Consider the following 13,225-nt stretch of genomic DNA (forward strand, 5'->3'; position numbering starts at 1 on the left):
TAAAGGGAACCTTGTAGTTGCCTACCTTAAAAATCGCTGGGTAAATAGAGAATTTACCGGCCGAAAAAGTATAAACAGGTTTATCCGACGGAGCCCTAGTGGGATTCAAATCTAAAGGAACATGAAATTCATCTACGACCTTCCTGATACTATCCTCGTCCTTGATGGAAAAACGAATTTTCATATCGTTTTTATTAGACATGATCGGAAAGGAAGAAATCAAAAGTGGAGAAAAATAAAAATACCTAATAAGAAAAGAGAGGAAACTTGAAGAAATACGGATCCAAATAAGGAAGAAAGAGAGAAGGAAATTGTTTATAAGGAGAAGCGTTCCCTATAAAATAAGGGTAACAAAATCGTATAAAAAACCGGGAAAACATCCAATCAAATAAGCAAATTAGTCAAACGAAACTCAGATATTGAAGGCCTCACAATTAACTTAGAAGAAACTGCCAGAAATTAGTCAAACGACCTGAAAACAAGGTCCTGCATCGACTGACAAGGGGGGCCTGTAGGTGTAACACCCCGCAAAGACCCTCTGCAAATACAATCAGGGCGCTTTTACGAAAGAGACTACAAGAGCATCTACATCTACTAAAGACAAGCAAAGTCGTACAATAGACAACAACTGTAGATGTTATATATATATATATAGGGAATGGATCATGCGAGAAGTGATATTATAGCGAGAAGTGGATCTCAACCATTGATTATCTCCTAGTTGTTCAAAGCATTAATTCCCCTAATTACTCCTAAATTATTCTTCATATTAAATTTTGTAGAAAGTTACAAATTTTAGAAAATGTAAATTAAAATATAAATTGACTTTTACATAAAAAATCCTTTAGAATAATTTTAATGAAATATAATCAAGAAAATTTTTTTACATGGTTTCATAAGATTTATTTGAATTTCTTTTACGTACCTACATATGAAAATAAATGTATATGTAGGTGAATTGTAATTAACTGATCACGTACACAAGTAACACAATAATCTACATATAGCTCATGTTTAATTATACAAATTGTTAGTTATTTTTATTTTTATCAAAATGTAACTCGTATTACAAACACAACTTATTTTCATCTACACAAATTTTGTTTCTTTTGTTTTCACCAACACATAACTAATAGTCACCTACACATAACCGTATTCACCTACACAGATTGTTAATTCATTTTATTTTCACCTACATATAAATAATATTCACCTACACATAACTCGTATTGCCTACAAATAAAAGATAGATTATAGAATAATGAAAATAAAAATAAAAAAACATGATGTGTTCATACGTTGCGAATATTTTACAAGTTTAATTAGGTTAAAACCATTAATTTTATGTGATATCATGAACAAGTTTTGTTTGTGTAGGTTAATTTTCTGATCTGTGTAGGTAAATACAAATAGGTAGAGTATAACATGAGGTAATTAAATATAAATAAATATATATACTAGTTTTTATCCCCCGTATTACGGGGGTTGTTTTATATTATTTGTTCTAATATTTTTTTTAAGTTTATATTTTTTTATCGTATGAAAGTTAATAATATACTTATGGTTTGGTGATAAATTGTTTCACAAATAAATGATATGCTATAACCCGATTTAAAAGCTATATGGTTTTGATGAGACTCAAACCCGTTTATTTATTTACTATAAAATTGTTTTTTATTATAAATAATATTTATGAAAGTTAATAATATACTTATGGTTTGATGAAACCAAGACCCGTTTATTTTTTTACTATAAAATTGGTTTTTTAATTTAAATAATATATATATATATACATATATATCTTTTTTAAAATAAATAAGATATTAATTTTTAGTATATCCTATTTTATAGGATTTTTACATCAATAATTTGGTGAGGATAATTTTTAATTTAATGAGATGTTATAACATGTTTAAGGAATATCTGGGTTTGGTAAGACCCATACCCATGAATTCGGGTCAAATGCATGAGAAGCCTCCATTTAAAAATCAAGCAAATCTGGTGACTCCAAAAAAGGGGGAGCGACCACATCGCGACACATAGGATTTTTGTGTTTTCGTTTATATATATTATAGATATATATATGTTAATATTGTGATTTGTGTAGGTTACCATGAATTAGTTATATATGTGCATGTATATTAATATTGTGATATGTGTAGGTGATAATATGAACTAGTTTTTTGATGTGTAGGTTAATATTATGATTTGTTTAGGTATTTGTTTTTATGATGGTTAATGTAATTTTTTATAGTATGAGTATGGTGGTTTTGTTTTATGTATTTTTTGAAGATTAAATCAAATTAAAAAATAAAAATAAATTTATAGTCATTTGTAACTTAAAATTAATTAGTATTAATTACCAAACAAAACTCATTAAACTTTTTACTAATATACTTCTTTAATTAAATAATCCAAATTAAATAGAAAAAATTTGATTGGTTAATATCTCTACTCGCACTTCTCACCATAAGAACACTTCTGAAATGAATCAAATCCTATATATAGATAGAGAGAGAGAGAGAGAAAGAGAGAACAAGGTTATAATAAGAAGTTAACATTTTTTAAAAAGTGTATGAAGGAATTTGAACCATTGGATTTAATAAAATACATAGGGGTAAGATTGTCCATAGATTTTTTTTATTATTTTTAGAAACTAAAACTAATTGTTATTATAATTTCTATTTTATCTCACCTGTATCCCAATTTCTCTCAATCTAATCCTACTATACTATTAAAACAAATTAGTTTGCTTCCCCGTGACCCTATTCTATTGGTCAATTCCTATTCTTTTCAAAAATAAAATGCAGTTCTTGTAATTTCTTTGTAATAAAATAATTCAAAATAAAAATATGAATTCCATTGACCATTATTAACATCCTTTCTTTTTTCCTTTTCTTTCACAATATGTAACCCTACCTTCTCCGCTCCCTAAATCATCTCAATCGATCTTCATCAAAAAATCAATCCACGCCGCAGCATAATTTGTATCATGTTGTTCGCCATAAAACCAAACAACGAATCGTCATGCTATCACGAAAAACGCTCTACATTCTGTTTCTCTGGTCTCATTCAATCTCGCAGTCAGGTCATACTTCTCCATTATCCTAAAACCCCTAAATATTCCCTCAATTCTTGATATACATGATCAATCGATTTAGTTATTACTCGATATACATGATCAATTAATTTTAGGTTTTACACGAAATACATGATCTATTGTTTGTCAATCAAAGTTTTAATCGATTTAGGTTTAATCCATATAGGGTTTAAATCAATTGATTGTGTTTTGGTGCAAGATTTTGATTTCGATCTTTGTGTTCATTGTTTGGCAATCATGGTAAGGTTTGATTTTTATTTGTTTGTAGGTTTTGTTAATTATCTACGTTTATTATTGTATTAGTTTCAATGTTATTCGACTAGGGTATTTGGAGACTTGCAGCGGATTAAATATCACTACCACCGTTTCTTTTTTATATTTTATTTGCCATTTACTAATTATATATATATTATGCTCATATAAAGTTTCAGCATTAACAATTCTGAATTTAGGAGGCATCGGCGATGTTTATTTTTGTTCAGCTGCGTTTGCAAGGTAAAGGTTTTTCTCTGTTCTTAGATTTGTTGGTTTAAATTTCAGTGTTCATCTGCTTGATATATGTTCATAATTCAGTTTAATCCTTCAGTTTAGGCAGGTACGATGTTGTTTATGTAGTTTTTTTGCTTGGAACGGTTTATTAGGCATCTGCAATTTTACCTTTTTGTTTTTATTTGGGTCATAGTTATTAAAAGCGTTGATTTTTTGCGCTTAGGCGTTTTTTTCAGTGAAGCGCACCTGCAGCGCCTTTCTTAAAAGCAGGCGCAATTTTAGGCAATTAGTCAGCTAACTTTTTGGTTATTTATAGGTTGATTCTGTTTGATTTGTGTTTAATTTATCACTTAACTTATTTAAACAACTTACCTAAAATTAATGGGGGTTAACAAAATTAATAACACCATGATATTATCGATCCCTGGTTATTCAATATCACAAAGCTAGAAGCCAAGAACAAAGTTACCAAAATCAAAATATACATAATATTTCTCTCATTTGATCACATCTGTAACATTCATTATTATGACTACAATAAACATTTCAAATGCTTCTATTAAATAATTACTTACAATAAACAGTTGATCACATAAGTAACTTTCACTATTATCGCAGATTATGGAAAAAATTTCATGAATAACCAGAGATCGATCATTTTGGTACTTGTTTTGGGTTTTTAAATGATTTTGGTGCTTTATGTTCAGGATTATGGTTTTGAAATATTTTGGTATTTGAAAAGAATGATATTTTCCATACAAATTTTGTTTTTGATTTTTTTATTTAAGTGCGCTTATTTTTTTGAGGCCCGCGCTTTTTTTACGCCTAGCGCCTAGGCCCTCGGAGAGGCCTGTGCGCCTTAAGTGCGCCTAACGCATTTGATAACTATGATTTGGGTAGTATTTTTACATATAAAGCCAAGTTTATGAAATCTGGTACATGATGCTCCACTTGATGGTTCATGTTAATTGATTTAGGGTTTTGTTGATTTAATTTTTTGATTGTGGGTGTTCAGGCCCAAATTATTCTTCTAAGCGTAATATATAAAATTTGCTTTATTGATTTTTATATTTGTGATTTACTATGCAGGTCAAACCTTTGGTCGAACCAACAAGAACCATCATTTATTCTTGACAGGATTTTGTATCAAAAAGTAAGTCGCTTTATGAATTTTTTAAGATTTAATTGTAATATGTGACTTAATGATATGATATACACATAGTTATTAAAATCGTCCACCCACTGCGCCTAGGCGCTATTTTTAGGCGAGGCAATCATTTAGCGACTATAATTAGAAAAGACGCTATTTTTGGGCGAGGCGATCATTTAGCGAATATAATTAGGAAAGACGCAAGGGCAATTTCCGGTTTTTTTTGGTCTTTTTAAAATTTTATGAGTTTTTTTATTATTATTTACTAAGTCATAAAAAATTACCTAAAAAGGGGGAATTCACTTAATTTAATTCAATATGCCTATATAATCTTCGAATATTCTAGATGTTGAATGCTTATTGAACTTTGTTATTGTTTAATAATTATTTTTGCTTGCTTTGCTGAATATCCATTTTATGTTTCCTGTTATATGATTGACACTTTAAACTAATACATTAAAGGTGGACTTTTTAATCTAGAATAACTAAATTTTGATTATTATTTATTCCAGATTTGGCAAATAAAAATTTGATTTTGTTTAGGTTAAGTTAATTACTAATCCAGTTTAACCTAAAATGTGTAGAAAATGGCTTCAGTCAGTCGGTAATTTATGTATGCTATGATGCTTTTAAACTTTAACTTGCTTTTAGTATTGAATAATTTTTGGTGTTGGAACTATGCTATTCAAGTTTCTAAATTTATAATAAAATTTTAATTACTTTTTTTCATTGTGCGTTTTTTTTCTCGGGCCCTCGCTTTTTTTTGCGCCTAGGCCCTAGGCAAGTCCTACGCATTTGAAAACTATGAATGTCCAGACAACCATATTGCTTACCATTGATAGCTTGTGGGCTTTGGAGTTTAGTGTAACTTACCTCATCCGTTCCATTAAATATGTCCATATTTTCATATTTATTTGTCTCATTATAAATGTCCGATTTCAAAATTTATTAATCAATTTCCAAGTTTACCCTTAAACACACAACTAACATTAATAAACAATATTGATGGACCCAATTTTTTTTCTAACCATGACACTTTCAATGGACGGATGGAGTATTATTTATGTAAGATGTAAAAATTATTAGTTATTAATAATGATAACTTCAACATTGTGTTTATTGAAGATCTATCTTTTAGACATCCACATAGTTTATGCCATTTTATCTGCAGTTGTTGGTTTCTTTCTTGGAGCTAGAGATCCCTTTGGAGAGGTAAGCATGCTTTCATGGCTTCTTAATCAGCAATAGCATCAGCAAATAACATAAACAAAATAATATTTTGAACGTTTAACAGGATTTCTTTGCTGATTGGTATATCAACCTTAACCGGTTGGGCTGACTTTGCTGTTTAAATTGCACGAGTCGTTTAATAGAAACTATGTTAGCGACCATTTAACAACAGCATAATAACAAATCTTATTTAACAAGGTGAATGATTTAAAATAAAGATAATAAAGTATGTTCACCTTTCTTTTAAATTTATTAAGGCAAATTGTGAAGAACTGATTGTTTGATCGCACATTAATGAGATAATAAACTCTAAATCATTATATGAACGAAAGATAAACCAAAAATCACCACTAATAAAAAAAATAACAGTCAAACTCTACTTATTAAAACAAGCAAAGTTCATGTTCGTTATTCGACTTTAGGGGAAAGTTGGTCACTATGCAGGCCGCAAATTTAGTCCAGCTGTTTGTAAAATCACATCAGTGACGTGTGCAAAGTGGTTGGGCTCAGTTCGTAAAAATGGTAGGCTGGTCAAAAACACAACATGGTACTTTCTTTGATACATGCCACTAATGTAATTTAATGAATCTCTTAACAGGTCTGAATACCGACTGCTTTAAAACCACTGCAGATGCCTAATTGGTATCCTATCCTTGAAAGTTTCTAGGATGGCTTCTTTTCGTGTTAACTTGCAACCATTGTGAATTATATTCTAGTGTTGTGCAAGAGCAGAGACGGGGTAAAGTTAGTATTATTAAATACGGATGGTAAAGTTACAAATAAGACATGTAGAGATTTATAGTTTTTGTATACTTTGTACATTGTAATTGTAACAGTAAGTTAATTTGTCAATGTTATATGTGATTGTTTGCTATTATCATTTTTCTTTATAAATTTATGATTGATATCGTTTACGATTGGATAATGCTTAAAGAATGTGCCTACTTTAATTAGTTACATTTTAGTATCCTTAGTGTGAATGTGTCAATGCTACTCAGGTATACAAACAAGTAGGGATGAGCAAAATCGGTACTGGTATCGGTACCGATTTGGTACCGTCGGTACCAAATAAGTACCAGAGTTTTAAGTTTCGGTACCGGTACGGGACGGGACCGGTAATTGCCGAATTTTTACCTTCAATCCCGGTACCGTCCCGGTCCCATACATGTACCGAACAAAATACTTCGATACCGGTACCAAGAATTCGCAATTTTTGGGACCAGGATTTTCGGGACCGGGACCGGTCGGTACCGGTACGGTCCCGATCTCATTCCTACAAGAAAGTAACATCTGCAGGTAATTCATTTGCTCATGTTGTTATTTATGTTATCAGTTAGTTTATCAAATTCCAAATTTGTCAATTTTTTTCCAACCTTTTAAGGGTTTCTTTATAGTTTATCGGTATAAATGTTTTATTTCTAAATAAATAACACCAAATTTTGGTTTGCCACTTAGAATTAATAGTGCATAAACATCTTAAAAACTTATTAAAAAAGTCAAAATAAATATTATTATATGAAATAACTGAATTTAGGTATTACATATCATAATTATCACGACTTAAGGTGGATCTTTGAAACATCATTTATTATTTTTAATATTTTTTTGAACAATCTAAATTATAAGTAATTTAATTAAATTATTTTTAACGCGTAATCATTTTCTTACGCAACAACTCAGAATGAAGTTTGGAAATATTAGATAAAGAAATACGGAATTAGTTGAAGACAATGTTGGATTCTCAAAATCCTTTGGTTCAAGGATACCAGATGGTAAGAGATTGTTTTAAAAACGATCCTGGTATAGTTTTAAAGTTGTGCATTATTGGAACAAGACAAGAAAATGCAAGGACTTACAACATGCAAAAAAGTTCTAAAGTTTCAGCGTTATTCGTTGGTGATATTGATGACACAACAGATAAGTATGATATAATTGTAACAACTCAAAACAAATCTCTAACAAGAGTTAGAATATATATGATAGACCCGTTTTTACTTATGGCCAACTATATGTTGCTTTATAAAGAGTGAAGAGTAGAGATTGTATTAAAATGCTTATTGGATAAGCAATTTAAAGTTAGAAACAAAACAACAAATATGGTTTATAAGAAAATATTTAACAATTTATGAATTTGTAACTTTTAAAGTTTTAAATTATGTTTCTAAACAATATACTATGAATATTCTTTATTAGTAACTTATGTTTTTAAGTACTTTATTTACATACGAATATAAATTGCAATTATATTAAATAATTCTTATAATAAACATATAAAATAAACTTTTGTCATCTTAAAAATGTCTTTAGTTGACGATTTCATATTTCCACCCGTGTCGTACGCGGGTCAATAACCTAGTAATATACATATAACAAATTAAAAGAATAACTCACGGCCTAATCAAAATCATTGGCTGCAAGTTCTCATCTCCCTATTTCTAGTTAGTATTGTTTGTTTTACGACTAGTTCTTCTTCATCCACCATGGTGTCCATGGATTTTAATGTTGATATGAGGAAACTAGCTGCTCAATTAGATTCGCATTACCCATCAATTGTTGGTTTAACTATCCTGCAAAGAAGAACATTGGATTGGTTTTGTTATCGGTGGCTATATGTTTCCGACGTGCATGAGATCTTCCAGCCGTGAATGGGGAGCATGTTGAAGAGGCTAAAATAGACGGGTCGAAGATGGAATTGGCGTGGCGAACGCTAAGAAAATACTTGGGGTTTTGCAAATTAAAAACATGGAATTGAAGTTAAATAGAATCTGTACAACTATTCATTGTTTTATTTTTATATATTTCATATTTTAATGTTTTTCTTGTTATATTTCGTCTTTGAGATAAAAAAAAAAACATTCATAAAACAATATTGGTATTTGTTTTATTTTTATATACGGTTTGTTTGTTAGATAAGAATTGAATATATGGCTGAATATATTTCACTAAAAAGTGAGTTTTTTGAATGGCGGTATGACGAGGAGGAAGAAAAATGTACTTAAGATTAGGGTTCAAAGGGTAAAACTTTGGGATGAAAGGGCAATGTTTTCGACATCAAAACTAATTATCAAAATGGATTGTGGTGTTTTTGTATGCACTTTATTTTGTTTATTGGTGTGTTTATGTTAGTGTGTTTTAATTATTAGTATTATGTCAAGAACAATATTTTTGATATTCATTATTGGTGTGTTTATGTTAATATGTTTTAAATACTATTGTTATGTCATGAACACTATGTTCGTGTTTATTATTGATGTGTTTATGTTATTTTGTTTTAACTATTGGTGTTATATCAAGAACAATATGTTGGAGGAACTTACAAAGTTATGGAGGGAGGTGAGAGAAACAAAATAACAATAGTAGGAGTTGCCTTATATAATTAGTTGACTAATCTGCATGTGTTTAAAATTACATGGTCCTTTTTACCCCTAATTCCCTACAAATATGCCTTTAAAATAAAACACACCTATGAAAAACACACCAATCAATCACAACCATTAGATCATTAGATCCAACGCTTCAAATCTCTTCATACACTTTTTAGACACACCTTACTTTTTAGTATAACCTCACCTTATATATATATATATATATATATATATATATATATATATATAGGGGAGAGTTATACTAAAAAGAAGTAGTTTCCTAGGAAGACTAAGAATAAATCATAGCCATTGGATCATGTTAATCAATGGTTGAGATTTAAAATCACCAATAACCGACATAGTTTCCTAGAATTACTCTTTCATCACTATAACCGACATAGTTTTCTAGAATTGTTCTTTCACCACCATTTGTAATGCCAAATGTCAAAAATTTGTTGGTTTTTACCATTCTTAGGAAACTCTTTATTCTTATTTGAACCATTTTCTATATATATATGTGTGTGTGTGTATCAAATGTATATAAATGTCCAATATGTATCAATATCATCATATTTACACCTTTATGCGTTTATATCATTTCTCTCATATGTTGAATCAATTTCAACATATGATATCAATTATACAAGTCCTAAATTAATCTACCATAAATAATGGGTTGTAAAACTTACTTGATTGAGAAGATTCATTCATTTGGGTGTTTGATGAAGATGATGCCATGATGATGATCTTGATTAAGAGTCTAATTGCCCTTCAATTAAGATGGATTGAGTTATGGTGTTAGAGAATTTTGTCAGTGATAGAATGAATGATGATCGTTCTATTGTGACAGTTAATTAGGGCAACGACTCAACAATCAATTTAACCACCATATTTACATATTGACCCCTTATGGTATTAACTCCCAACAAATTAGATACCATAATTATGAGGCTACACACATTTAGTCCATATAAATGTTAAATGGTCAAAAGCCATATAAATATTTCCAACATTCTCCCACTTGGCTGCTAGACCATTTCATTAAACATTTATACATGTGTGTACTATATATACATGTAAAATAACACTAATTGGCCAAGTAATAAAATTAGATAATTTCGTTAAACCTTCTTATGACAACATCAAAACAAACTAATACAGTCAGTTGCATTATCATCAATGCAAAGACTCCTATCAATTATGATAATGATATCATCTTCAAACTTATAGGTTAGGTGGTAAATAATATGTTTGTCTAAAATAAACATTATAGTGCACATATATTCATAAATATAGACAAACTTTACATTTAAGTGAAGTAAGAAGATAATATCCTAAACGTGTTTACATTGTTTACATGACATTCATAAAAGGTCTCGCCTAAAACCCATATTAAGTACATGATTATTGAATATTTTGGGCGGTAAACCTTTAGTAAGTGGATCCGCTAACATGTCATGTGTGCTAATATATTCAACAATAACACTTTGATCTTCTGCTCGCTCTCGCACAAAAAAATACTTTGTGTCAAGATATAGTCCAGCACCACTTGAGCTATTACTATTTGAGAAACTCACAGCTGCACTATTATCACAAAACATCCTTATAGGCCTCTGTATGGAAATAACAATTTTGAGTCCCTTAATCAGATTTCTTAGAATCATTGCTTGGCACGTGGCATTGTAACACGCAACATATTCTGCCATCATTGTCGATGTAGTAGTTAATTGCTGCTTATGACTCTTCCATGAAATGGGCCCACCTGATAGCATAAAAATGTATCCCGAAGTAGACTTTTTGTCATCCTTACACTTCGCAAAATCTGAATCGGTATAGCCTATGAGTTCAAGATCATCTGACCTTCTATAAGTCAACTTATACTCTTTTGTCCCTTGTAAATATCGCAATACCTTTTTAGTAGCTTTCCAGTGATCTAAGCCAGGATTTGTTTGATACCTGCCTAGCATGCCAGTTATATATGCGATATCGGGACGAGTACATACTTGAGCATACATTAAGCTTCCTACAACAGAAGCATATGGTAGGAGTCTCATTTGTTCGAGTTCTGCCTCTGATTTAGGGCATTGATAAGACCCAAAACTATCACCTTTAACTACAGGTGCTACAGTGGGGGTACAATGTTTCATATTAAATCTTTTAAGTATCCGCTCAATATATGCCTTTTGAGAAAGTCCTAATGTCCCATTGCATCGATTTCGATGGATTTCTATGCCAATCACATAAGAGGCTTCACCGAGATCTTTCATGTCAAAATTAGCAGATAATAATCTTTTGGAATCATGCAACATGTCTAAATTATTACTTGCTAGTAAGATGTCATCAACATATAACACAAGTATGATGAATTTACTCCCACTCATCTTAATATAAACGCACTGATCTACTTGGTTTTTAATAAAATGATGTTTTTTCATGACTTCATCAAATTTTATGTACCATTGTCTAGACGCTTGTTTTAACCCGTAAATTGACTTATTTAATTTGCATACCATGTGTTCTTTGCCTTTAGGCTCAAAACCTTCAGGTTGTTTCATGAACACATCTTCATGCAAATCTCCGTTTAAGAATGCAGTTTTAACATCCATTTGATGTAACTCTAAGTCAAAATGTGCTACCAAGGCCATAACTATTCTTAGGGAATCCTTCCATGACACTGGGGAAAAAGTCTCCTGATAGTCAATTCCCTCTCTTTGGGTATATCCTTTTGCAACCAAGCGTGCTTTATAACGTTCAATGTTTTCATTAGGGTCTAATTTAGTTTTATAGACCCACTTACAACCTACAGGCTTAGCACCCTTTGGTAATTCAGTAAGTGTCCAAACATTATTTATTTTCATTGAGTTCAACTCATCTTCCATGGCACTCAACCATTTGGCTGATTGGTCGCAATTCATGGCTTCTTTGAATGTAGTTGGATCATTTATTTTACCCAAATCAAAGTCGGTCTCATGAAGGTAAGTCACAAAGTCATCATAAACTATGGGTCGCCTAGGTCGAGAAGACCTTCTTAGTGGCGGTTCTTGAGTCTCTTGTTCATTAACTTCATGAGATGTTACGGGATTCGATGTAGATGGTTCCTCAGTGTTAATCACATTATCATTATGAGGAACCGGCAAATCATTAGATGGTTCAAGTGACTGATTAATTTGCACCGGTATTGGTGCCTCTTCAATTTCTACTTGAAGATCTATTTGCCTACCACCGTCACTCCCACTCAAATTTGTAAACTCAAGAAATTCAGCATGTCTAGTTTCAACAATTCTAGTAGAATGAGAAGGACAGTAAAATCGGTATCCTTTTGAACGTTCGGGATATCCAATAAAAGAGCAGCTAACAGTTTTCATATCTAATTTAGTGGAATGTGGATTATATAGTTTAGCTTCAGCCGGACATCCCCATACTTTAAAATAATTTAAATTAGGTTTCCTTCCCGTCCATAGTTCAAATGGAGTCTTAGGGACAGACTTAGAGGGAACTCAATTAAGTATGTGGACGGCTGTTTTTAATGCTTCAGTCCAAAGAAATAAAGGGAGATCACAATTAGCCAACATACTACGTACCATATCCATAAGAGTACGATTACACATTTCAGCCACACCATTTTGTTGAGCAGTCCCGGGCATGGTATAGTGATTTATTATACCATGATTCTTACAAAATTCATGGAAAGGCCCTGGGCTTTGTCCAACATCGGTGTGTCGGCCATAGTATTCTCCACCCCTGTCTGATCGTACAACCTTTATTTTCCAGTCTAGTTGATTCTCAACTTCAGCCTTAAAGGTTTTAAAAGTTTCTAAACTTTCAGATTTTTCATGGATTAAATACAAGTACATGTAACGCGAATAATCATCAATAAAAGTAATAAACGAC

Source organism: Bidens hawaiensis, unplaced genomic scaffold, assembly GCF_021521415.1.
Source record: "Bidens hawaiensis isolate Kalapana, Puna unplaced genomic scaffold, B.hawaiensis_p1.1 tig00024480_1, whole genome shotgun sequence".
In the NCBI taxonomy this organism is placed as follows: domain Eukaryota; kingdom Viridiplantae; phylum Streptophyta; class Magnoliopsida; order Asterales; family Asteraceae; genus Bidens; species Bidens hawaiensis.